This window comes from Balaenoptera ricei, chromosome 9 (assembly GCF_028023285.1).
Source record: "Balaenoptera ricei isolate mBalRic1 chromosome 9, mBalRic1.hap2, whole genome shotgun sequence".
In the NCBI taxonomy this organism is placed as follows: Eukaryota; Metazoa; Chordata; class Mammalia; order Artiodactyla; family Balaenopteridae; genus Balaenoptera; species Balaenoptera ricei.
This window is the reverse complement of record NC_082647.1, coordinates 34084763-34109353: the sequence shown is the minus strand read 5'-3', so window position 1 is coordinate 34109353 and position 24591 is coordinate 34084763. Positions and strand designations below refer to the sequence as shown.

The window sequence follows — 24591 nt, the reverse complement described above, 5'->3', positions numbered from 1 at the left end:
TTTTCAGTCAAAAATGCCAATGATGCTGAGGTGAGAAACCCTGGATTAGGGTTAGAAAACCCTCTGGACAGAGCTTGCAGATGAAGGCATTGAGTATGTCACTTGGGAGTAACCAGTAACTAACTACATTACTTGTTAGCTTTCTTTTCTCTGATATGACTTCCTTCTGATATGTTGTCACATTGGTTAAACCCCCAAATATGGAAGCTGATGACAATTTCCTGGACTGACTGACCAGTGAAGAGATTTTTTTCCCAGACTTTTAAGTAGGAACTCAACCCAATAAAAGAGTGATCCCCATATAAATTAATCACAGTCCCTCTGCTCCAGGCATCTCCAACACAAGGGTCACACATACAAACATTCATTCCAGAAGAGTTGAGTCATTTCTAAGAGTATATTTGCAACTTTAAGTTGAGTGCTTTGTTTCTACAGAATTATGATTTCTGAGTAAACTGATATATTAACTTTAACTTAAAATTCAACCACAAATCTATAGTAGAAATACCTGCTACAAAGTGGAGCGATATAATTTATGAGAATTGGTGAGGGTGTTGCTTTTTAATATAGAATGAAGCTTTATCTGTTCTGGCAGAGTTAGTTTACCAAGTTATTAATAATTATTATAACACTTGAAATTCAAGTCTTTTATCTCTCAGTATTTTAATATTCTATGTAAAAGTTGTAAATGTTTGAGAATTTTTTTGTTTGTTTTTCATTCTTTGGCTTTCATGGCAACAATTCATTCTGGACAAATTAAATATTGAAAAGAGTTGAAATTAGTTACAAAGAGAATAACAGTAATGATTTCGTTTACCATTTTTGACCATTTGGAAAATGATTAGTATCTTAATCCATTAGAGCTGCTATAACAAAATATCACAGACTGAGTAGCTTATAAACAACAGAAATTTATTTCTCATGGTTCTGGAGGCTGGAAGTCCAAGAAGAGGGTGTCAGTATAATCAGGTGAGGGTCCTCTTCAGGGATGCAGACTTCTCACTGCATCCTCACATGGTGAAAAAGGCTAGGGATGTCTCTGGAGCTCCTTTTACAAGGCACTAATCACATTCATGAGGCACTCTACTCTCATGATTTAAGCACCTCCCAAGGGTCCCACATCCAATATCACCATCTTTAGGGGTTAGGATTCCAACATATGCATTTTTGAAGGACACAAGTATTCAAACCATAGCAATTAGGTTCTCAACTACCAACACAAGAGCTAAGGAAATATAGAATATTGATGTGTACAAATGGCAGGAAAAAAAGGTGAGGATAGCACATAAGAGAGGAAGTAAGGTTGTAACGAGAAAGTGAGGTGGACAGTTTTGAGAATGCTCATAAAAGAGAGACACTCATTTCCATGGTCTCTTTGTGACTTCTCTGCAAGGTTTAATGGCAGAAGCTATAGGAGAAGGAAATGTGTTTTATGTTAACTAATTCTTTGAGCAATGAAAACCTTTGACTTCCTAAGCTCTGTTTATTTTAACAAATTTTGACGGCAATCTTTCTGTGTTCCAAATAAAAAACACAAGTCATAGCTTAATTTTCCTTGATAGCAGTGGTCCATAATTTTATCTGTCTTTTTTTACACTGTGTTATAATGCAGAACACAATTCTGTACCTACTTTCCAGTTTTAGGCTTTTCCCTCGCTATCAAGTTGTTAGCTCTCAAATCTGTGTGTTTCTGCCAGAATGCCTGCCTTTAATTTGCTTCTAATCTTTTCTGGGCTTGGAAAACAGATAACTGAGCTGGCTAAGAGTTATATGTAAGATATGTTAGATTCAAGGCAGCAAAATTTAGAACAAGAGCCTAGACTTAGGCTCTGAGCTTCCCAACAGCCATTCTGGTGTGCAGTAGCCTTTCCTTTCTTACACCCATGTTCAGAGCTATATTACAGCTGTACAAATTCTGACTTCTTAATAAATGAGAAAGAAGCCATAGTCCTTCTCAGGTTCATTGTTCCATTTCTCTAGACAACTACAACTTGGGTTTTAGAGTGGGGGTGATAAGTCACTGCCACCATTCTCTCTACACAAAGGAAAACTTGTAATTGGCTTAGCTTCTCCCCAGACAGTCCTGTGACCCATTACCATGTTTCCTGCCTGCATGCCCCTCCTGCTCACCACAGCTGGTCACTCTGAACATGGAAACTCTCCAGGGCTCAAGAAGAATAGCTAACAAGAGTTCAGTGGCAGTGGCAGACTTCACCACCACATGTGGACATCTGCTCTTGCAGAATGAGAAGAAAGTAAATCAATAAAGGTAACATGGCAATTTAGAAACTAAAATAATATTTCAGTTTTTGTTTTAATTAGTTTTAATTCATTGAAGAGCAAAAAACATGAAAAAAAGGGAAGTTCTGTCAGTAGGTCAATTATGCTGGCTGCCATGACTCACTAAACAGGTGTCTTTGTTATGGAAATAATTGTTTAATAGGCATAGTTTATGATAGAGTCTGAAAAAGAACAAATTACCTATAGAAGGAAAAGTATATGAAAGATAATCCTGAGGCTCTATGCTAGAAAGATGAATTGTGATATCTACAACAGTTGTTTAGAGAGGATTTTTCATGAGAAAAATTAAAAGTTAACTTGAGGGAATCTCCAACATGGTCTTCAGCAAGCATGTGACATAGAGTGTGCATGATACGTGTATCATGGGATTATGAGTTCAATAGTCATATTGGCTGCCGTTGTTCAGTTTGAATTCCTCTGGTTGAATCTCCAGTAACTTTAGATGTGTTTGGAATAGATGGTCTTTGCAGCAATAAGGACCTAATTGATGAAGGCCTTGTGTTTTCTTTTTCACCAAATCTATTTAAGTACAAGTCCTGTCAATTGTGCCTTTTCAAATTCTTTCAGTCTATATCCTCTTCTCTACTGCACTATCATTGCCTTAGGTCAGACCCTCATCATTTCTTCTCTGGACTACAGCCAATATCTTTCTAATAGGTCTCTTCGCCTTCAGTCTCACCAATCAGTCTTTGTTCCACATATCACTAGAATGATCTAGGTAACAGGAAAATCTAATCATTAAAATTCTCTAATGTGTCCACACTTCTTTAGGAAAATTCCAAATCCTTAACAAAAATGTAATGCTATTCCTGATTTAGTTTCTTCCAACCTCACTAGAGTCACTTCTTGTCCTCCACCCACCCCCACCCCGCATCCCTTACATTTCAGTAACACAGAACTATTTGCCACTCCTTCAATGCCCCATATTCTCTTGCCTTTATGCCCAGTTATTTGTCTCCTTCTTTTCTCCACCCGCACATCTTGAAACAGGTTCTCTTCCACTTCCCAAAGAGACTCAAAGTTGTCTCCTCCAGGATACCTTTCCTAACCCTACAACTTCCCATCCCAGACTGCCTGGCTCCATCCAGAATGGCTTATGTATCCAACTACCTTTCCCCACGACACCGTGGATATAATTCTTATCAGATAGGATGCTTCTCATGTTTACTTCTCCACTCCCTCCCGACCAAGAAGAAAGTTTCCTGAGGATCATGATAGTATTTTAATGCTTGTATTTTCAGAAAAAGTCCATCGTAATATAGATAACTCAAACATTTTTGTTGAAAGAAAAATGAAGTCAGGGAGTGAAGGACGGAGGAAGGAAGGACAGGAAAGAAAGAAAGCATGGAAGAGAGGATGGGAGAGAGGGAGAGAAGAAGACAGGAAGAAAATAATGGGGAGCTCTTCTTCAAAATTAAGCTGGAAAACAACAAATAATTCTGGAAATCAACTGACTCAAACCTCCACTTTAATGTCCTGCCTTTAAAATGCTGTTCAGGGGGCATATTGAACGTTTTCTGCTCAGAAATTTGCTGCCTGGGAATCACATGATGACAAGAATTCATATCTTGAGGCAACAAAATCAAAAGTCCTTAAAAGAAAAAGCATGTTGTTCTGAAAGTTTGTGGAGCGCACAATATAATTTGCATTCAACTATGTTGTTCCTGCTTCATAAGCATAACTGACAGTCTTGTGGGATAACAGAAGTATAGTCCTCATCAGTGAGGGTCAAATTTTTCAAATTTAGATTTTCAATACAGAAGTAGTAAAATGTTTACAGTTCTGATTTGTGCCATCTGTGTACTTTATAATTCAAGGGACTACTTTGATGATGTATAGCAGAATAGTGTTAGAGAAGGAGTTTACAAAGAAACCTTTAACGACTTCTCTTTGGACCATCTGACTTAGGATCAAATCTCACATAGGCAAAGGTCCTAGAAGCAGCTATACAGACAAGACTGTAGAGTTCATAGAAAGTAAGGACACAACCTCTTGCTTACCTCCTGTGCACATCAATCAAGCACAGCTTTCTTGCCAAGCTGGTCACCAGGGTCTGCTGCACAGCAATGTGTACTCCAGACTACCTGCCACTCAGTGCAGACACACCAAACCCTGTTTAGCCTACAAGAGTGGCATCTCTGCTCCTTTCCAGGTAAAGCTGATATCTTGCAAGAAAAGGGGTAAACCATTCATATCACCCCCAAAGGAAGCTTAAGAACTAGCATCGCAATTCACATTACTTACCATTGGACATACGATGGTAATTCCATGAAGGGGTCCTCACATCCAGAGGGTCCAGGCAGGACAATATGCTCTGGGATAACGAAGTGTCAGTACTGCACTGGTCTGTGCTGTAACACAAGAAGGAAACTGAGTCGGATTATGCTCAGTCAAAACTTGGTAAAGATGTCTTCCACAGTATTCTCTCTCTAGACTCTTTACCAAAGAGGTCAATGTTACCAGGTCTTCCTTAGCAGTACCTCAGATGAATTGGGCAAAATGGCTCCCTGTTAGAGAAGGAAATTGGGGTAGGAAATGTAAAGATCCATGAATCACATTCTATACATAAATCAATGCCCAATGTGTTCATAAGATTGGGGTGGCTTGACTTCTAGAAGTTGTTAACAAATGTCCTAAAGCGGTCTCAGAGGCAACTGCCAGGAAGTACAGTGTGATTTCCTCAGGACACAGTAATTGAGTCAATTTACTTGAAAGCTTGGACTATACTCCTTGGTTTCACTAATCATACTGAAGAACTCCAAAAACTATTCCCCTGGAATTCTCCAACTAGTCATCACAACTATGGTTCTAAAGCTCAAGGCAAACCTTAGCAACCCCAAGGATACTACAAAGAGTGCACTGAAAAGGCATCTCTATATAGTGCCTGCAATAAACCTGCTCCTTGCTATTCTGGAGGTAAACTTTACTCAGTCCAAATTAATCAAATGCCAATTTCAGAGTTACCACTGAAAAACAAAACAATGATCATCCAAGTGGCACTCTGAATTGTCATCATGTCAGAATTTACTATTAAATCTTAAATTTTCCTAGTTATATGAGACCTTTTTTTCAAAGAATCCAGGAATAGGACTGCATTTTGTAGATGTACTGAATTACATAGTCAAAAAACCTTGCAGAAATAACCATTGACGATCTAATGAAATCAGTTACAGGAATGGGGGAAAATAAAAAGTGTAAAATCAAAATTTTTTATGTCTCTTTCTAAAGTTACCAATATTACTGGTTTTCACCCTACTTAAGACAACATGAATGTAATCTATAGTTACCCTTCTGCTAAGCCAAGCAAGAATTTTAAGCTATTTAACAGCTCTTGAATTTCTACCATGTTTTAGTTATGAGGGTAATCACTTTTTCACCTATAGGAGTAATATTTTCAATGGCCCTGACCTCAGTAAAAATAAGTCTGGCATCTGGAAAGCACAGTAGTCCTTGATGTCAGGTGTCTGGGCCATATCCACCACAAATGAAATCAGAATCTCTGGTGGTGGCAAGGGGGAGGACTGGACATGGAAATGCTTCTAAAAGTTCCCCAGGTGATTCTACTGTGCAGCCAGCGTTGTGAATCACTGTGGTGGATGAACAGCACCGTGCTAAACACAGTAATGAAAGTAAGCACGTAGTAATCTATTCCTTGCCCTTAAGGAATCTGCCTTAAAGAAGCACTACAACTTATCTTATGCCTATCTACTCATTTCCCCCTTCCCTGAAACTTTACCCACAGGCTGCCACAGGAATGGGCTTAGGCAGCTGTCTGTACCAAAAATCACTGCCTCTGCTAACAACACTGATTAAATGAATGGATATACAGTTCAAGATAAGACAACCAAATCTCTGAAAGTTTGGAATTAAGATCCCAAAAGTCTAATTCAGTCATTTGGGGGTAGTTGAGCTGTAAGAAAACTGAAATGGTAAGGCAGAGAGAAAAGGGAAGAGTACGAAAGTAGATATTCCTGGGAAAGAGTCAGAGGGGTACTGTATGATCCTGAGAACTGGAGAGAGAGAGAGAGAGAGAGAGCTGTCTAGGTTTCTGACAGGTTCCAGTGCATACCCTGCAAGGCCCATTTCTTGGATGCTGTAGGTTTATAATACCTTCTCCTTATTTTAAGCTAGTTGATTGAGTCTCTGCTACTTGCAATAAAAAATGCTCCTTTCTCCTCTTCATATTCTGGGTCCCAATTTGATTCCCACGTGATCTGTGAACCCTCCACATCCTTCTCTTGTCTCATGAAAACAGTAAGAGCAATAAGAGTTCAGATAAATGGGAAACTAAAGGGTTGAGGAGTGGTCTGGGAGGCTTTACAGATCAGTTGGGAACTGAACTGGGACCTAAAAGATGGAGGGGGAAAAAGAGCTCACTCCAGGTGAGGGAAAGAGCAAGCACAAAGTCACAGAAGCAGAAACGTACCAAAGGGGAAGCCTACGCTTAAGGAAGAGGAGCACTGGAAAATTAATTTAGCTTGGTGGGGATGAACCTGATTAAAGGTCAGACATACTAATTCAATGGTCTTCTACTCCTTAGTTTCTCCTGCACGTAAAAAATCCTGATGCCCAGTACTTTTAAATAAATGCTTTCTAAATTCTTAAATACATACCATTCTGTCCCACTACTCTAGGGGAAATGCACTAATAATAACAAACAACCAAAAAGTAATAAACAAGAAAAAAGCATTGATAGAAAGGAACAGACAACGCTTGCCAGTTTCTGTTAAAAACAGTTCATTTTTTACACATCAATGGACGCTTATAGCCTATTTTATTCTCTGTATACTTTGGCAAAAGTTGGTTATTTTGAGACTATGTTTTACTTCTATTATCAAAGTAGTTCTTTTTTTAACAAAATTTTAAACTTAGTTGCATCTTTACATGCATGACTAGTGTAATGGTCATAGCCTATAACCATTATTGGTGACAGAAAATAGTGTATTTTAGTATTAACTATAATTAAAAAGCATTTTGGATAATATTGGTTAAATGCTGTGAATTCAACAGTGGTATTTACCATCAACTGGAAATAATTAGAGTAGGGTTCTAAGTATTAAGAGATCCTTTCAATTCAAGCACTTTCTCATCAGTGATGTAGACCTGGAGTCAAGGTGTGAAGCCACAGGCAAGGCTAGCAATCAGCCAATATGCATCAGAGTACCAGCCCCAGCCTGAGCTGTACCAATAGCCCAAGAGTGACTCTCACCAGGTCACTTCCAATGATCTTCTCTACATTCAGTATCTTCCTATTTATACTAAACACGTCCTTAAGTTAAAAATGGCCCAAGCTGGATGGGCTCTTGTAAATTCGTTGATATTTTACTAATGAAACTAAGATAGTTAATTGTTGGGCTTAAGGGGAATGCTGAATTTGCTTTAAAAAATACTTTTTTCTTCCAGCTAATAGCTCCATTGCTTTACTAAAATGACTTTTAAAAATCTTGCATTCTTTTCCCTTAGAATGCAGGCAGGAGCAGCCTGTGCAAAACCTGCCTGCTCCATACGTCAAGCAGTGTTTGTATATATTTCGGCGTATCCAGGCAAGGGCTTTTTAACTTTCCACCCTACGGACGGAGCTGTACTTTCCTGAATGGCAGCCAGGAAAAAACTTGGAGCTTTGGCAGGAAGACTGTGGGAAGCCTGGTGCAACACCAGGCTGAGATCTGGAGCAGAGGCTTTCTACAAAGGCAGAGGAGCGAAACACCTCCCTTTGTTTAGCTCTACATATGAGTACAAATGGAGCCCCCAGATTGCAATCAGGCCCTATTGTATAAACTTGGGGTTTCCATGCCATACAGCATTTTTGGCACCAAGTACCTTATTATTTTTCAGCTGGAAAACCAATTAGCATTCTTTTTATATCTGGGTGTTAGTACTTGGGACTTAGAGAGATTTTTTGGCCACCAGCCCACATGGCTGTAGTCTCTTGGGCAATGCCTGACAAATTAAGATAAAACTGTTACTTCATGTTTTCCTACAAAGAGAAAACAAAAACTGTTTCCTGCTCTTATTAATTGGATGAAGTCAATTTCCACATTTAACAAATAAAAAGGTAGGCATAATCAGGGTGTCAACCCAGGGCTCTTATCTCTCCCCAAGCTGGTTCCTCTGCAGGAATGTGAGAGTATAAGAACTGTCAGGTTCTGACTAAGCGTTCCTTCTCTTGGAAAAAATCCCCATGGTCAACAGAGGCCTCTGTCCAGTGGATAGGCTGCGACCACCACGAGGTCACCCTTTGCCCCCTCTGGCATTTTTCCCCCCACAAGTTTGAGCGACGGGATTTACCTGGAGAGAACTATGAGGAGATTCCAGCCCTGTCAAGTGAATTAGTCGTAACAGTCAAGAGGGTACTGCCCAGTTTGAAAGAAATAAACAGAGCCAAAAATTTCCCTATCTTGAAAGCAGAGCAAAGAAAAGTTCACACTCTAGGAATGCAACTTATGATTAGAGAAAGCCATATCTGGGCTGCTGTCTCAGAATATCTGAGCATGTGGGAGAAGAGGAGGAAAAGAGGTTGAAATTGTTGTGAGAGGTGCCCATCCTATAAAGTATCCCCTTATGATAAACAAGCCTTGCCATGGCGACACAACCTAATGCCACAAGTCAGAGGAATATGGCTCTCCAGTGAGCAGGCCACATTTGGGAAAACCTCCAGGATGATGCAAAATATTTAGAAGGGAAGTGGTGAAACAAACAGAAGGGAAACACAGCAATCTGACTGCAGTTTGAAGACAAAAATATGTTGGGTGCAAAAATCAGTTTGGGTGTAAAAATCAGTTTGGGTGTAGTTACAACAGTGTTTTTGTGTTGTTGGTATTAAATGTACATCTCTTTGCTAGAAATGGCCTGAGGGGTCTGCTGCTTCCCTTAAAGACTTTCTTTGTAAACAGTGGGTGGTGGCATCCTAAAAAAAAATGCACTTGAAAGACTTCTTTAAAGAATTTGCACAAAACATTTTCTTTGCAACAAATTCTGTTCTGGAGCTATATTACTTAACAAGGGGGCTGTGTTCTGAGTCATATGGAAATTAATTATCTTATTGCTAAATTTGTTATCAACAGCATAAAATGATCATCTGTAATAATCTAAGGGAGGAACTAGAAAATGTCCAATTTTGCACAGGTAAAGAAGCATTAGAATTGAGGTTCTAGACACCAGACGTCACACATTGCCCTACATACCAGGTGACCATACATTCCAATTTGTCAAGACAGTCTCAGCTTACTCCAATTATCCAGGTTTAGTTACTAATAGTGCCCCTTTCACTCACAAAAGTGGTTTGGATAACAAATAATTTAGTGACCCTACTCCTGCAGAGACCAAGAGTCTTCTCTCTATCCTCCAGGGATACCAGTCTGATGCTTTATCAATCTCAGAACATACAAGCACTTATAAAAAAGGGAGGGGAAGGGAGAGTTGCTGCCATTTTGCAAAGAGTAATCCTCAACAGTTTGGCTTCACCTAAAAGAAGCATAGAAGGACCATGTGCAAAATCAACTTAGGGGAAGTGAGAGAAAATGTCCATCCATAGAAACCCCCTAAGGAAGCCTTCAGGAGCACCTGAGGGCTTCTTACTAGATTATATACCAAAGTCTAAACAAGTGTTTCTTTGTCAAATCCTAGAAGGCAGGCAGTCATTTCAAAAGCAGGCATGCATACTGCCTCTTTTTCTGCCTTGCAGTCTAGAATGTATCACTTAGATATTCCAAATCAGAAAGTGTTCAGCCATTTTTATATTGCCACCAGCTACACTGCTGGGCTGCAGCTATTTGGATCAGAATGGAAATGCTTTGATCTCTTTTACATCTAAGTTTAACTGTGGCTTGGGCCCAAAAGGTGGACTAATATTGGCAACTTCCCCTTTACACTTTTATCTGAAGATAAAAGGAACACTTGGAAGCATAAACAGAAGGTGTAGTTCTGTAGGCCCAAGGGCCACCACATCAAACAAACGAAACTATAGAAGCTTATGCTGAATATTAGCTCTGTTTCATCAGCTCTATTCACTCCCTCATTCACTGGCAGGCAGTAGGATCATTTCCTTCCATTGTAAACATATAAAGATAATATAATGTTAAAGAACTTAGAAAAGAAAGAACATTTCCATCACAGTGATTTTCATTTTCACAGAAAAATTTTAAAAATTGAAAACCATGTTTCTTAAGTTATAAATTTATTATACTGGCCTTAGATTCAGGAGTCCAAGGTCCTTGTGCATTCTCCGCAAATATCTGGGTGACCGGAGATGCTGGAGCAGTCATTCTCCTAACCTCCTTGTGTCTCAAGGTTCTGGGCTTTAGTCAGGAATTTATAGCTTGATAAACTCAGTTAGAATGGAACACAGGCCCCTATGGGAAGCCAGCTTGGAGCTCCAGAGAGGAATCATGGCTTCCCAATGACTTTTGCACTACGCAAATTATTCATTTGAGGACTAAATAAGAGCAATTCAAGAGCTCAGGGGGTTTAATGACCTATTTGATCTTATAGTCGGAGCTGTAGTCCATTCAAGCATAGGTCAAGGTACACTGGAGTTCTAAAAGTGAGGAGGTGGTCTCTTTATAGGGACACATATCTGAGTGCACAGAGGCAGTTTAGCTGGATGCAAATCAGATAGGCTCTGAGCAAAGGTATTGGGCACATAATTGCCAAAGCAGTGCTCTCGCTAAGAACAAAAATCATCATATTGGAAGGAGAGATTTCTGACTTTTCCTTACCAATATCTAAGGAGACAAGTGAGTTTCTTGAAGGGCCCTTAGGACACACAGGACCCAACTAAGAGAATATGACATGGCTTAAACATACCAACTTGGCCAACTGCCCCACTATAATGATTTGACAAATGGAGATAAAACAACCAGGCTAGTGATGGAAAGAGTTGATGGAAGGTAATATGGCAGGAATTTATGGATTAAAAGGTACAAATACAGATAATTAAAATAATACTGGGAGTCACTTTTTGTGGGTCATCAGGTGGCATCACAGTACTCATTTGTTTGCTGAAAAAATATTTATTAATTTTAATCTTTTGAATGAAATTACCTTTTTGTTTTCTTACACTGTTGGCTTAAAAGTTGGGGGAGTAGTACCACCCTATTTGAGTTTTCAGTGGTAAAGTTTTCCCAGGTTTCTGGATAAGGGGATGTGACTCAAGCATGAGAAATGTGAAAATCCCATCAACATTTCCTGGCCATCTTGGAAATCAGGATTCCACGTAAAACTTGAGAGTTGCATTAGATCATATCTAAAACCCCTTTCAGCAATGCAATTTTGTATAACAAGGATCTAAACTTTCTTAAAGAATTTCTTTTTATGCCCATTTCAACACCCTCCAAAAAAGGAAAACTGGTAGCAAACCCAGAGGTCAAGAGGAAATGTAAGTACAAAGAGGCCCAAACCACATTAGTGACAGACATGTGATTCTCAAACCCTCCTTGAAGCAGCTGTCTATCATGTGAAAAGAGTTTGAGCCACTAGGCCTGATCTTCCTTGAATACTCGTCTCTTTGATTTAAAAAACATTTTTTTTCAGTTAAACAAGAAACACATGAATATATTCTCACAGTAGAAGAATCAATCCATACAAAAGCATATAGAACAAAAAAAAAAACACAAAGTATTTGTACATTTATGGGTCATATACATTTACATACGATTCTATTATGCTATGGCAACTTCTTTTTACCTGGGTCTTAAAGAATTTTCTATTTTAATATGTACAGATCTTATTCTTTCTCTATAACAATGGAATGTTCTGTAATTTTATTACTGTCTCCTTTGTTGGTGATATTCTGTTTGTTTCTACTATTTGCTATTATAAAAGAGAATATTCTTGTAAACGTGTTTTACTGTGAGTGAGTATTTCTGTGGGACAGATTCCTAGAAGTAGACTGCAAAGTCAAAGATTAGGGTTACTTTAAAGTTTGGTAAATATTATCTAATTTTTACATGCTGAGCTTCACATGTATGCCATATGCATTTCTCTTGTAAATGGTCCTTTGTATCCTTTGTCTATCTTCTATTTGGTTCTTTGTGTTTTAAATATTCATATGTAGGCACCTTTTATATATTGCAAATCTTTTATACCTGTTGCAAATATTTCTGCTAGTCTGTAGCTTATCATTTAACTTCTTTTTTATTGTTGTCCCATAGAAGATTTTTGTTTTTATGAGGTCAACATTATAAATAATTTCTTATATGACATATGAATTTTGTGTATTACTTAGGAAAGCTTTCCCAGTTCCCAGAGTTATGAAATTTTTTCTATATTCTCTTCAAATACTTTTATAATTTGTTCTTAACATTTATTCTCATTAGTCTCTCCAAAAGGTATCTTTGCTTATGATATGAACTACGAGTTTAATTTCTTCCCCAAAAGGAGAGCCAAGTGTCATAATGTGATTAATTGAGAAGCTTTGAACACTTACACTTTTACTAATTAGAGATGACATCTTTACCATAAACTATACTCTTGGGTTTCCATTCTATTTTTTTCTACCAATGTGTTTGTTTATTCCTATGCCAAAATGCACTGTTTAAATTGCCTAATATTATGTTCTTCTTATGAGTAGTAGTTCAAATCCCATGATTCTCTTTTTTAAAAATGTAACTTGCTCAGCATTGCTGTTCTTTCTTTCATACGTGCTTGAGAACCAGCTCATCAACATCTTCACAATGTTGAGTTTTCCCACTGAGAAATATGGAATAACATTTTATTTATGTAGATTTTTAAACACCGTTTTCATAAAAATCTTGCACATTTCCTATTTATTTCTAAGTATAAAATGGATTTTGTTGCTATTATGAATGAGATCCCTTTTATCATTACGTTTTCTAATTGAGTATTGCTAATATTAAGAAAGTTATTGATTTTTGTATATTGACTTTTATATCTGATCACCTTACTATACTCTTAAAGTACTCTCTTAAAATTCTAACAGTTTTTTTATCATCCTCCAATTTTCTTGGTAGAAAACTTTATATATTTCTCAAATTAGTTGTTGGGAGTTAGTAAAACTTGAAACACATGTTTTTTAAGATCAACCAATCAAAGTAATCCTTTGAGAGTGTTATAGACTGAATGTCTGTGCTCACCCTCCACAATTCATATGTTGAAGCTTTAACAACCAATGTGATGGTATTTGAAGATGGGGTGTTAAGAGTGTAATTAGGGTTAAATAAGGTCATGAGGGTGGGGCCCTCATAATAGGATTAGTGGTCTTATAAGAATAGGAAGAGAGAGAGAGAGAGAGAGAGAGACCTCTTCCCAGTGCATGTACCAAGGAAAGGACATATGAGGACACAGCAAGAAGGTGGCCATCTACAAGCCAGGAAGACTGCTCTCACAGAACCCAATCATGCTGGCACCCTGATCTCAGACTTCCAGCCTTCAGAACTGTGAGAAAATAAACCACTGTTGTTTAAGCCACTGAGTCTATAGTATTTTTTTCATGACAGCCCAAGCTAAGACAGTGAGTTTATGTCATGTTAGGCATACTGGGAGTATTACTGGGACCCCAGTAAGAAAGCATGTAACACTTATTTGTTAAACTTACAGATTTAATACTTTGAAATTATGGTTTGCTTGCTTATTTGGGATTTTTTGGTACAGATCAAATAATACATTCTTTTCCTAGTAGGCTTATCCTACTCTTCCCCAACATACACAAAAAGATTTTCAAATTTAATAGCTGTTTTCAATTTCTAATGCTTGTAAATAGGTCACCATTAAAACTTACAATCAAGAATGTATAATTTGTGCTCACTTCAGCAGCACATATACTAAAATTGGAATGATACAGAGAAGATTAGCATGGTCCCTGTGCAAGGATGACACGCAAACTCGTGAAGCGTTCCGTATCTTTATGAATGGATAAAGAAGATGTGGCACATATATACAATGGAATATTACTCAGCCATAAAAGGAAAGGAAACTGAGTTATTTGTAGTGAGGTGGATGGACCTAGAGTCTGTCATACAGAGTGAAGTAAGTCAGAAAGAGAAAAACAAATACCGTATGCTTACACATATATATGGAATCTAAAAAAAAAGGTTCTGAAGAACCTAGGGGCAGGACAGGAATAAAGACACAGACGTAGAGAATGGACTTGAGGACACGGGGAGTGGGAAGGGTAAGCTGGGACGAAGTGAGAGAGTGGTATGGACATATATACACTACCAAATGTAAAATAGATAGCTAGTGGGAAGCAGCCACATAGCACAGGGAGATCAGCTCAGTGTTTTGTGACCACCTAGAGGGGTGGGATAGGGAGGGTGGGAGGGAGACACAAGAGGGAGGAGATATGGAGATATATGTATATGTATAACTGATTCACTTTGTTATAAAGCAGAAACTAACACACCATTGTAAAGCAATTATACTCCAATAAAGATGTTTTAAAAAATGTATAATTTATAAAGGGAAGGCCCCCCCTAAAACTGAATAAATAAGGACAAGAGGAAACTATTTTCAGTTTCACTGCCACACAGTCCATTTCTATTCTTAGCCAGCCTGGGTATGGCTCTTCCAAAGAAGGTTTGCTTCCCTGACATATGGAAACACAGCAGCAGATTTCCTCTGAGTAGCCCAGCCCTTAAGTTTGCAATGCCACATTTCCTGTGGAAGGAATTCTTGAGGCTAAAATCCTTGCTAACTTCCCTTTCCAAAACTGATAGCTTCATATAGGGACATGCTTTCTCTGTAGGTCCAAAAGGACATAGAAAAATTACAATAACTTTTGCGTGATCGTGTCTCTCCATTTGCTTTCTTACAAACTAATGGCTCATTTCCTTCACTCAGTTTATATATAATGGATCCATATTGGTTTATAGATACAGATAGGAGAGAATTATGGATAATGTGTCACACTCTATCTTTATTTATCTGTTCGTGATAGATAAGTCTGCTCCCTTAACCATCCCTGACTGACTGATTGTGGCTCCTAGTGCACTATTTTGAGGAGAGGTCAGAGGCTGCCTCTGGCCATGATCAATGATTAATGTCTGTCATGAGCATGGGAGGAAAAGAGGTGGGATGCCTGCCAAGCATTTCCCATCTTTGAATATAATTGGCTTTTTGTTTCTGAGCTTGGAAGTTTTGTTAATTTGTAGCTATCATATGCATAAAAGGAAAAATATTGGTTTTTTAACTTGGATCAACAAAGAGGCCTAAAACAGGTAAGTGCCTTTAAGACTAGGAAGCTTTAATGCTAAACATTGAGTATATTAATGTATATCCTAAGTAAAGCCTAAGCCAAAATACTACATTTTAAAAATATGCTACTACATAGTAGTGATTTTCCTCGTTATCATTAATAGTAGTAGCATGGTAGTATTACTAATAATTCTAACTTTAAAAATCCAACTTGGCATTATATTGGGTGGCATATAAAATTATCAATAAAGTATGAAACAGATATTTTCATTTAAAAGTAGAATACTTTATTTTCACAACTCAGACATGCCAGGAGGCTAAGAGTTGAGGAAATAATATGACTGCTGTTGGTTTTTACCAAAGATAAGTATTATGTTTTGTGAAATTGAGTTAATAGTACAACCCAAAAGTTAGACTTTGCAAAATACGTGAGAAACATTCAAAAAAAAATAGTGATGTGCAGCTCTAGGCATTGGAAGTTCACAAGTCTGCCCTTCAGAGTGGGATTATCAGCAAAGTCTGGTAGTGATTGAGTTTGTAAAAAAAAAAAAAAAAAAATGGAGTGTTCAGCTGTGGTTTGGGATATTACATCATAAGAACTCAAATCACTATTTTTCCATATCCACATATTTATAATATTTTATGTTTCTTACAAGCAAGGAATCATTCCTACTAACAACGCACTACTGTGATTCAACTTGCCTATTACATTAGAAATATTGTATAAACAGAGAGAGCAGGGGAACTTCACTTGGAAAATTACCTAACAATCATCATACCAATCCATTTCCACAAACTATTACAACACATCCACATCTTAAGACATTCCCCCAGAAGTTCACACTGAAACTTGGGCTACAAAACAAATGTTTATATTGATACTGTGTTTTAATCAATTTTCCAGTTTTTTAAACTATGTCAAATAGCCACCTGAAAATATATTTCCGTGAAATTTATGGTACTTCCTTCTAGTGATAATACGCCCATCATTCTTTCCCACGAAATACTTATCAACATGACCTTTTTCAACAAACTTGGGTAAAAATTGAGTTTTTAAACTATGTGACTTGCTTACCGTCAACCAACAACTTTTTGAGGTACACACCTCTAAGGATCTAACCCATTGATCCTAAAAGAGATTTCTGCTCAGATTAACAAATGGATTAAAAAATTATGATAAATAATTTTTCCACAATCTAATCAAACAACACTTATAAAAGATTGAAAGTCTTGTCATATCCCATTAGAATTATTATACACTTAGTCATATCTACTTTTTAAAGTATGTCCCTGAAGTGTACCAATATTCAAAAACATTAAAAAATGTGTTGAAGTTCATACAGTGATACAAGATCATGAATATACAATTTTGCTATTTATTATTGGAGACAGTGTCTTTAGAGTGACTAGAAAACCAGTGCTTCTTTTACCTCATGTTGCACTTGATCAGTAACACATTTAACAAAACCATATTATAGGACTTAAGGACTTTAGAGTTAAAGAAATTCCTTGTTTCCATTCTGCTACAATTTTTATTTTTAAAATTACCAACCCAAAATAATCTGCTGCAAAAGATATCGTATGTGTAGGCAACCTACAACAGTTCTACATTTATACATGAGACCGTGAAAACCAGACAGAAATATATCTGAGCAGCTCTTCATCACTGCAGTGGAGCATACTAGTTAAGTTTACAGCATTTCCCTTCAAGTCCTAGCCTTAAATCCCAGCTCAACAACTTTCTAGCTATGTGACCAGTACAAGTTACTTAAACATCTCTGTTCTGAGTTCCCTCATGTAAAATGAAGGTACTAATAGTACCAACTCAGAAGTTGGTGTGATAATTAAATGAATAAATATATGTAATGCACTTAAAATAGTTTCAAGCGCATAATACGTATCATTTAAGAACTGGAAAAAAATATGACGGCTGAAGTTTTGGGGGATAGGCAGCTGTGTTTAAGAGCATGAATTAACAATAAAGCAATGGGATCTATTTTTTAAAGCTGGAAAAGATATACCTGGGATGTAGCGTTGCCAGTCTTTTGATTTACCTGTTCTTTGTGAGTAATGTTTTGCATGATGTGTCAGACTTTGACACAGATTTCAGTGCCTCTTCATTTATCACAGGATTGATCTCATGAGAGTTTGCTAAGGGGCCTAGGCTAGATGACAAATGGACTGCTATCAAAGATTTTTTTTACTGCTATAATGGTTTCTCAAATAAGGTATAATATGTATGGGCTTTACAGGTTTTTTTATCAGATAAATAGTTTCTTTTTATGCATAATGTATTCTCTAATTATCCTCGGGTAACACATTGAGTCTGACAGAAAGCTAGGCATTCACTTTGCAAAAACTTTAAAGAATTGAGATGATTATGTATGTCAGCTGTTTTAACTGACATCATTTATGAAAGATTAGCTAGTATTACTTTATTAACAATTGCATAAAGAATGAAGCTGTGAGGCAAAATAACCCACCTTAAAAGCCAAGTATCAACACTATCAGATCCATACATGGTCATAGCCTACAGTATAAGATTTAAAGTTGAAAGAGACCTTAGAATCCATATAATCTAACCTTGTAGATTTTACATTTGCATAATCTGAAATTCCCAGGACTTGCATACATTACCTAAGGGAATCAGTTATGAAGTTTCAGAATTCCAACCGGAAACCAGGCCCCTAAACTCTTGGTTCAGTATTTTTTATTTTAATCTATTCCAAACCACCTGCTTGTTGCAAGGATCAACATTTTTCCTCTGAATTAACACTGCTTCGTGATTAAATTGAATGTTTCATTTTATAGGTGGTAGGTGAAAAACACTAGGTCACCTTTGATTAAATGCTAAATATCTTTCTTGGCTCATTGCCTCTATGTATTTTTCAAATGACTTATTGTACAGTGATTATCTGTGATTTGTGTCAACCATGATGCAAAGTGAAAAGGGGCTCCAGCTGCAAAATTAGTGACACCGTTAATAATAATGTTAAAGTTTTCCCCCAAAATAACTTAGCAGATGGAAATGGGAGTGGGGATTTTTTAAATTTTTATTTTAGTTTAGTTTTGCCTATAAACTTTTCCCTTTACACCACTGCTTAAAACCACATTGTCATCTTCCTCCCTTGAAAGAGATCCAACAGATCATCCTATCTTTGCTGTTGGCACTTCTTGGAGTTGAGCATTTGAAAATACCAGGCTGAACTTCAGCACTGTCAAGCCTAACCTGAGCTTTAAATACCACACCACTGCAGGCAGATGGTTACATTTATGAGGAATGAAGTGGCTCCTATATTTACCTTACTAATATGACTTTTATGGATGAGTAAAATGCACTCAAGTGTCTCACAGTCATTCCCGTCCAAGGAACTGCCTTGTGGGACAGGGATATATGGCATTTGGTTGAGGATGGCTCCTTGAAGATAATCCAAACTGCACTGGCATTTTATTATTATAAATCCTGCAAATAGCATTATATTCTGCTTCAATGCAATGACATATCAAAACCCGGGCTGCTTTTCTTTAAGAACTTCTATTGATGCCGAAAAGCTTAACAATGTCTCTCACTGCTGACAGAACAATACTAATGAGAAGAGTTTAAACTTTAGCAAGAGTTACAGTATGTCAAGTTATTTAAGGGATCATATTAATAGTTCCCATTTGTTTTGAGATCCAATAGTACTGGGATTGAGTAACTCTTTCCCATTTCATTATCTGATGAACTGCCTTTCCTTTCTTTCCTTCCGCCAAATCTCCTCTTCCCTGCAGCCTTACCAAATTCCCCCAGGCAAGTAGTAGTTCCCTTCTCTCTGAACCAAAAGCACATTGAACACCACTTTAACAGCATTTGTCACACTGTGTCACTATTATTTATTTCATATCTGTCCTCACTGGAGTGCAGTAACTGGGTCTTAGTTATCTTTGTACCTTCAGTGCCCCCTACACAGGGAACCACCAAGATTTGTCTTAAAATGTTGGTCCAGTAACTTTATTGCATTCTTTCAAGTTAATTAAAGAAAAATTAATACAGGAGTCACAATACTTAGTAAAATTAAATATTAAACAAAGAAGGGGAAACAGTTCATGTCTGCATGACCAAAACATGCAAGCAGCTAGTGGGAAGCAGCTGCATAGCACAGGGAGATCAGCTTGGTGCTTTGTGACCACCTAGAGGGGTGGGATAGGGAGGGTGGGAGGGAGACGCAAGAGGGAGGAGATATGGGGATATATGTATATGTATAGCTGATTCACTTTGTTATAAAGCAGAAACTAACACACCATTGTAAAGCAATTATACTCCAATAAGGATGTTTAAAAAAAAAACAAACATGCAAGCAACATGAACACAAATACACACTGAATTAGGCCCACAAACCCTCATCTGAAACTCTTGTGGATAGCTGTATTCAAAATTCAGAATTTTAAATAAATTTCAGAATATGACAGCATGTAAATGGCACATATTTAATATTCCCACCATGGTCTGGTTCATCACCCCCCCAAAAAACACATTAATATTTCTGTAGCATAAGTATGAATATATACCTTCAAGAAGAGTAAGTAAAGATACAAATAACCTCATTAATTCAGAACAGGTTTTGCCACCAAATGACTTTGCCACAAACGTATGAAATATGTTTCGGTTTTCAAAATGTTTTAGATCTTTGAATTGTGAATAAGGGATTGTGGACATGGATAATACAACCTATTTGGTGTTTCATCAAGTCTCCCCCTCTGAATGCACTCCAAATTGGATTTGGAACAAAATATTATTATTTCTTACAAAAATACAGTAACAGAATAAAATACTCTTTGTATCTATCATTAGAATTTTAGTCTCTTTTCAAAATCTTTATTCCTATAAAATTAATCTACATTTGTTTAACTTGTCAGTAAATTGTATTAGTTGGAAGGATAAAACTTCCTAAAAAACCAAATTATTGAAAAGCTTCTGTGTAATGATCTTATTAAATGAAATACCATAATAAGAGGGTTTTCTCAGTGTAATAATTTAGAAAACTTCAATTAACTCATAAGGCAGAAGTTCTAATTAACAGATATTATATATTATATACTGTGATCTGATCATTGTTTCTCTTTTAATATTTATAATGAAGAGAATTTTTACAATGAAACTATGTTTTAAAATGTAGGTTTTGTTATTGTTTAGTATGTCATGCCAATAGATCAGGAGACAGTAATTGCCACTGAAACGATAGTTTGTTATAATCACAGGTCCCAAGAGGAGGGGACATGCCACACCATGTAGGGCCACATGGGGAAGCACCAGGGTCACTCAGAAAGAAGGAACAAGGAGAAAATGGGGGCAAGAGCCTTTATTGTGGTTTCCACAGGAAGGAACAAGCAAGGCAGGGTAAGCAGCCTCAGGGCTGGCTAGTTTGAATAATTTCAGTGGGCTCTGGGATGTAGGGACTGTCCCTAGTAGTCTGGTACCTAGCCCTGAAGTGATCAGGGCAGATGGATAGTGGCCCAGAGTGTGACAGCACTTTAAAGGAGATGGTTGGTATATGGGCTCTGAATTGGTCAGTTTGCATGTAAAAGGCACACTCCTAGATGAGTTGTTTGCTATCTCTAGGAATTAGTTAGCCCTGGGAGGGACAGTCCCTCCAGGGTCAGCAAGGCCCTAAGAGAGCAAAGCATCAAATACAGAAACTAGAAAATGTGATGATTACAATCTATAAATGCATACAATTATACAAATTTAAACCAATAGTGAAATAAGAATTATTTCTTTACTCTCTTTATTGGCCTTATTTTATTACAGTCTTTTCTTATTTCATTGTAAGAACAAATATATTCAAATTACTACTTTTTAACCTCTTTTTTTCATTTTTAGTTTAAAAGCTTAATCATGTTCAGAGCGTGATGGGCTTTGGCATATAGTACATCATCAAGGAATGTTAGTCCTCTTCCCTTGCCTTCCCTTTCCCTTTTTTCATTCATTTACTAAATATTTATTAAGAATTCTAGACACCAGGGATGCACCTTTTAGTCTTCACAAAGGGGACTATCTAATAGGGGATACAGATATTCAATAAATAACCACACACAGAATTAACAACTTGGCACCCTGAGATGTCAGAAGAAGGCACTGCAAGGAGGCATTATGCCCTCATTAGTCTGAATTCAAGACCACATCATGTAAATAACTTTTAATATTATTTAATATAGTTGAATTATTTATTTTTATGCATTTTGCAAAGTTTGGACTTGATGTCTTCTGAAGTTGGCAAGCAATAGAAATTTCTTTTAAAATTTGTATGTGACATTAAAAATATATCATATGAAGAAATTTATGAACAAGATATAAAGTAGATTTCTGAATTATGGGTTTCGATTATTCCCTTAAAACTGTTCTATTCCGTTGTATTTATTGGGTACCTACTCTATGCCCAGAAGTCTTTACTGGAAAATTCCAGGTAAAACAAAGTATAAAGTGTGACTAGTTTGATGACTTTGTGCTTTCCTTTGGAAAGGTGATTTGCTTTTTTAAGCTTTCATTCAATAAAACATTAATTAGTATTTTGAACAGATTCAACTATTTCTGAATGTGATTATTTCAAAACCTAATACTAAGTGAGATATTGTAAAACTATGAACAAAACAGTGTTACCCTTGGCTATTAGAAAGCAGGGTTAAAATTTTTCTGGCACAAGATAGATGTAGCAGAGACACCGTTTTGATTCCGTGGTCAGAAAGGTCACAGTTGTCCTCAGCCTTGCTCCTGCTGGTGGAGGAAGGCTTCCTTTGTCCTTGGCTTCAGCCTTTGCATTCTCAGTGTGAGATAGCCCATGACCAAGGATAGGAAGCAAGTAAAGCAGCACCTCTAGTCCCATTCTCCTCCCTCCCTCTGCTTTGCCTTTTTTTCTTCTTTAGTATAATGTGCTAGTAGTGTTATCTCTCTATGTTATCCCTGTTCCATAGTGGTAACAGTAATTATTTTTTTAAATATGATAAAACCCTAGGTCTAGGAAAGAGCTTAAAAGGGTGTCTAACTTATCCTGTTTTTACATATCTGATTAATAAAAATTATATGCAAATGTATGTAGTTCAAAAAACTAACTTATGTGGTAAGGCTTTTACAACAACAATAATAGTGTTAATTCTTTATATAAATTATCAGTTCATCAGGAGTGCCTCCACAGACTTGCCATAAGCTTTCCAAATAAAGAGTTTCTGTGAAACATTATCCCAGCTTTGGGACTATTTTTTTAACCAGTCTATCTGCAGTCATCTTCTGTAGATAACCTTTCTGTTTTCTTTCTTAATAATTCAGCTTCTGTATAGATACTCATAGCACTTGCTCTTTGATATCATATTCACTATTAAATGACTTGCACACCATTGCAACAATAAAATTTAATAATTTTTTGTAATACTAGTGCTTTCTCTGAGATATTTTGGCATATAATATAACTTCCAAATATGAAAAACTTTCCAATAAAGATTATCTCCCTGATTATCTGAGGTTCCTGACTAGACTGAGATGAGAGGATTGACCTCAACGTTCTCAGTTTCATTGTCTAATAATCTTTTCTTTCAGTTTCTTACTAAAGGAGTTGGATGTGCTTGTTCCTTTGTGTTACAGCCTAGATGCCTTCTCAGGGCTCAGGACAATGAAGGCCCTATCAGTTTTTAGTTCTGGCTCTTCTTTGGGGCCACCTCTATCCATCTCCTATACAACACGTCACCTTTCAATTGCTCATCACTGACTCTTAGGACCAAATCCAGACTCTTTAGTGCAAATTCTGAGGCCCTATCTGACATGGTCCCTGCTTACCTCCCCAATGATACCTTTCCCCACTTGCTCTCACATTCTGTGCTCCAGATACTCTGAGCTTCTTCCCATGTCCCCAACACTCCATGTTTTCCCTTACCTATAAACTTTTTATATATGCTGTTACTCTGGCCTGAAAAAAATCAAGGAGTCCTAATTTGTATACCATAGAAATGATTCTATTTCCCCAACAAAAGCTGTAAAAACATAAAGATCAAACATTGTGGCCTTGTCCATACATCCATTATACAGCTATTAGCTTATTAGTATCATTAGAAGTCTATGGGGGTACAGATCCTTGTATTAGGTAGGGGAGAGATATCACAGAACTGAACAATAATCATCTCTGTCCTCTGGAAGCTAAGACTTTTGAGAAAGAATATAAGGAGTGAGGGATGGGGGAGAAAATCCACAAATACTTATGTAAAACCTTTAAACTACTGGAAAATAAAAATAAGTGAAATTTAGAATATTATAGTATGCAAGCATGAAGTACAGAAGGAAAAAAGCTGAAAGATCAGTAGAGTAGGGTCAGAGGAGTTGACTTAAGCCAGATTGTGTAGGTATGAAGGGTCATGAGTGAGCACCTGTTTTGGGGAGATGGGAAAGAAGAGCTCAAATAGGGGAAAAAAACATTGGAAGACTCAAAATTATAAATGGGTAATTTAAATACAAGATTCAATAAATTCCAGTGTGACTAGAGCTGTATAAGATAGTTTTACATTTAATTCAATGTATATTAGAAAATTTAAAAACCTGAATGTAAGACTGGACACTATAAAACTCCAAGAGGAAAACATAGGTAGGACACTCTTTAACATAAATCACAGCACTATCCTTTGGATCTGTCTCCTAGAGTAATGGAAATAAAAACAAAAATAAACAAATGGGACCCAATTAAACTTAAAAGCTTTTTGCACAGCAAAGGAAACCATAAACAAAATGAAAAGACAACCTACTGAATGGGAGAAAATATTGCAAATGATGCAACTGACAAGGGATTAATCTCAAAAATACACAGACAGCTCATACAGCTCAATATCAAAAAAACAAACAACCCAATCAAAAAATGTGCAGAAGATCTAAACAGACATTTCTCCAGAGAAGACATACAGATGGCCAAAAGGCACATGAAAAGATGCTCAGCATCACTAATTATTAGAGAAATGCAAATCAAAACTGTAATGAGGTATCACCTCACACCACTCAGAATGGCCATCATCAAAAAGTCTACAAATAATAAATGCTGGAGAGGGTGTGGAAAAAAGGGAACTCTCTTACACTGGTGGTGGGAATATAAATTGATACAGCCACTATAAAGAACAGTATGAAGATTC

The 24591-nt window shown here is 37.0% G+C and overlaps 1 protein-coding gene and 1 non-coding gene across 4 annotated transcripts in view; one reads left to right on the top strand and one right to left on the bottom strand.

Moving 5' to 3' along the window:
- Positions 1-24591, bottom strand: part of TFEC (transcription factor EC) — a 650324-nt gene that overhangs the window by 369592 nt on the left and 256141 nt on the right. For all 3 annotated transcript variants that reach the window (XM_059933558.1, XM_059933562.1, XM_059933557.1), the window contains exon 3: positions 4546-4652. The gene's annotated coding sequence lies outside the window, so the exon portion shown is untranslated. The remainder of the gene's footprint in view (positions 1-4545; positions 4653-24591) is intronic.
- Positions 14058-14164, top strand: LOC132372290 (U6 spliceosomal RNA). The gene has a single exon (XR_009505158.1). It is a non-coding gene; the product is annotated as a U6 spliceosomal RNA (small nuclear RNA).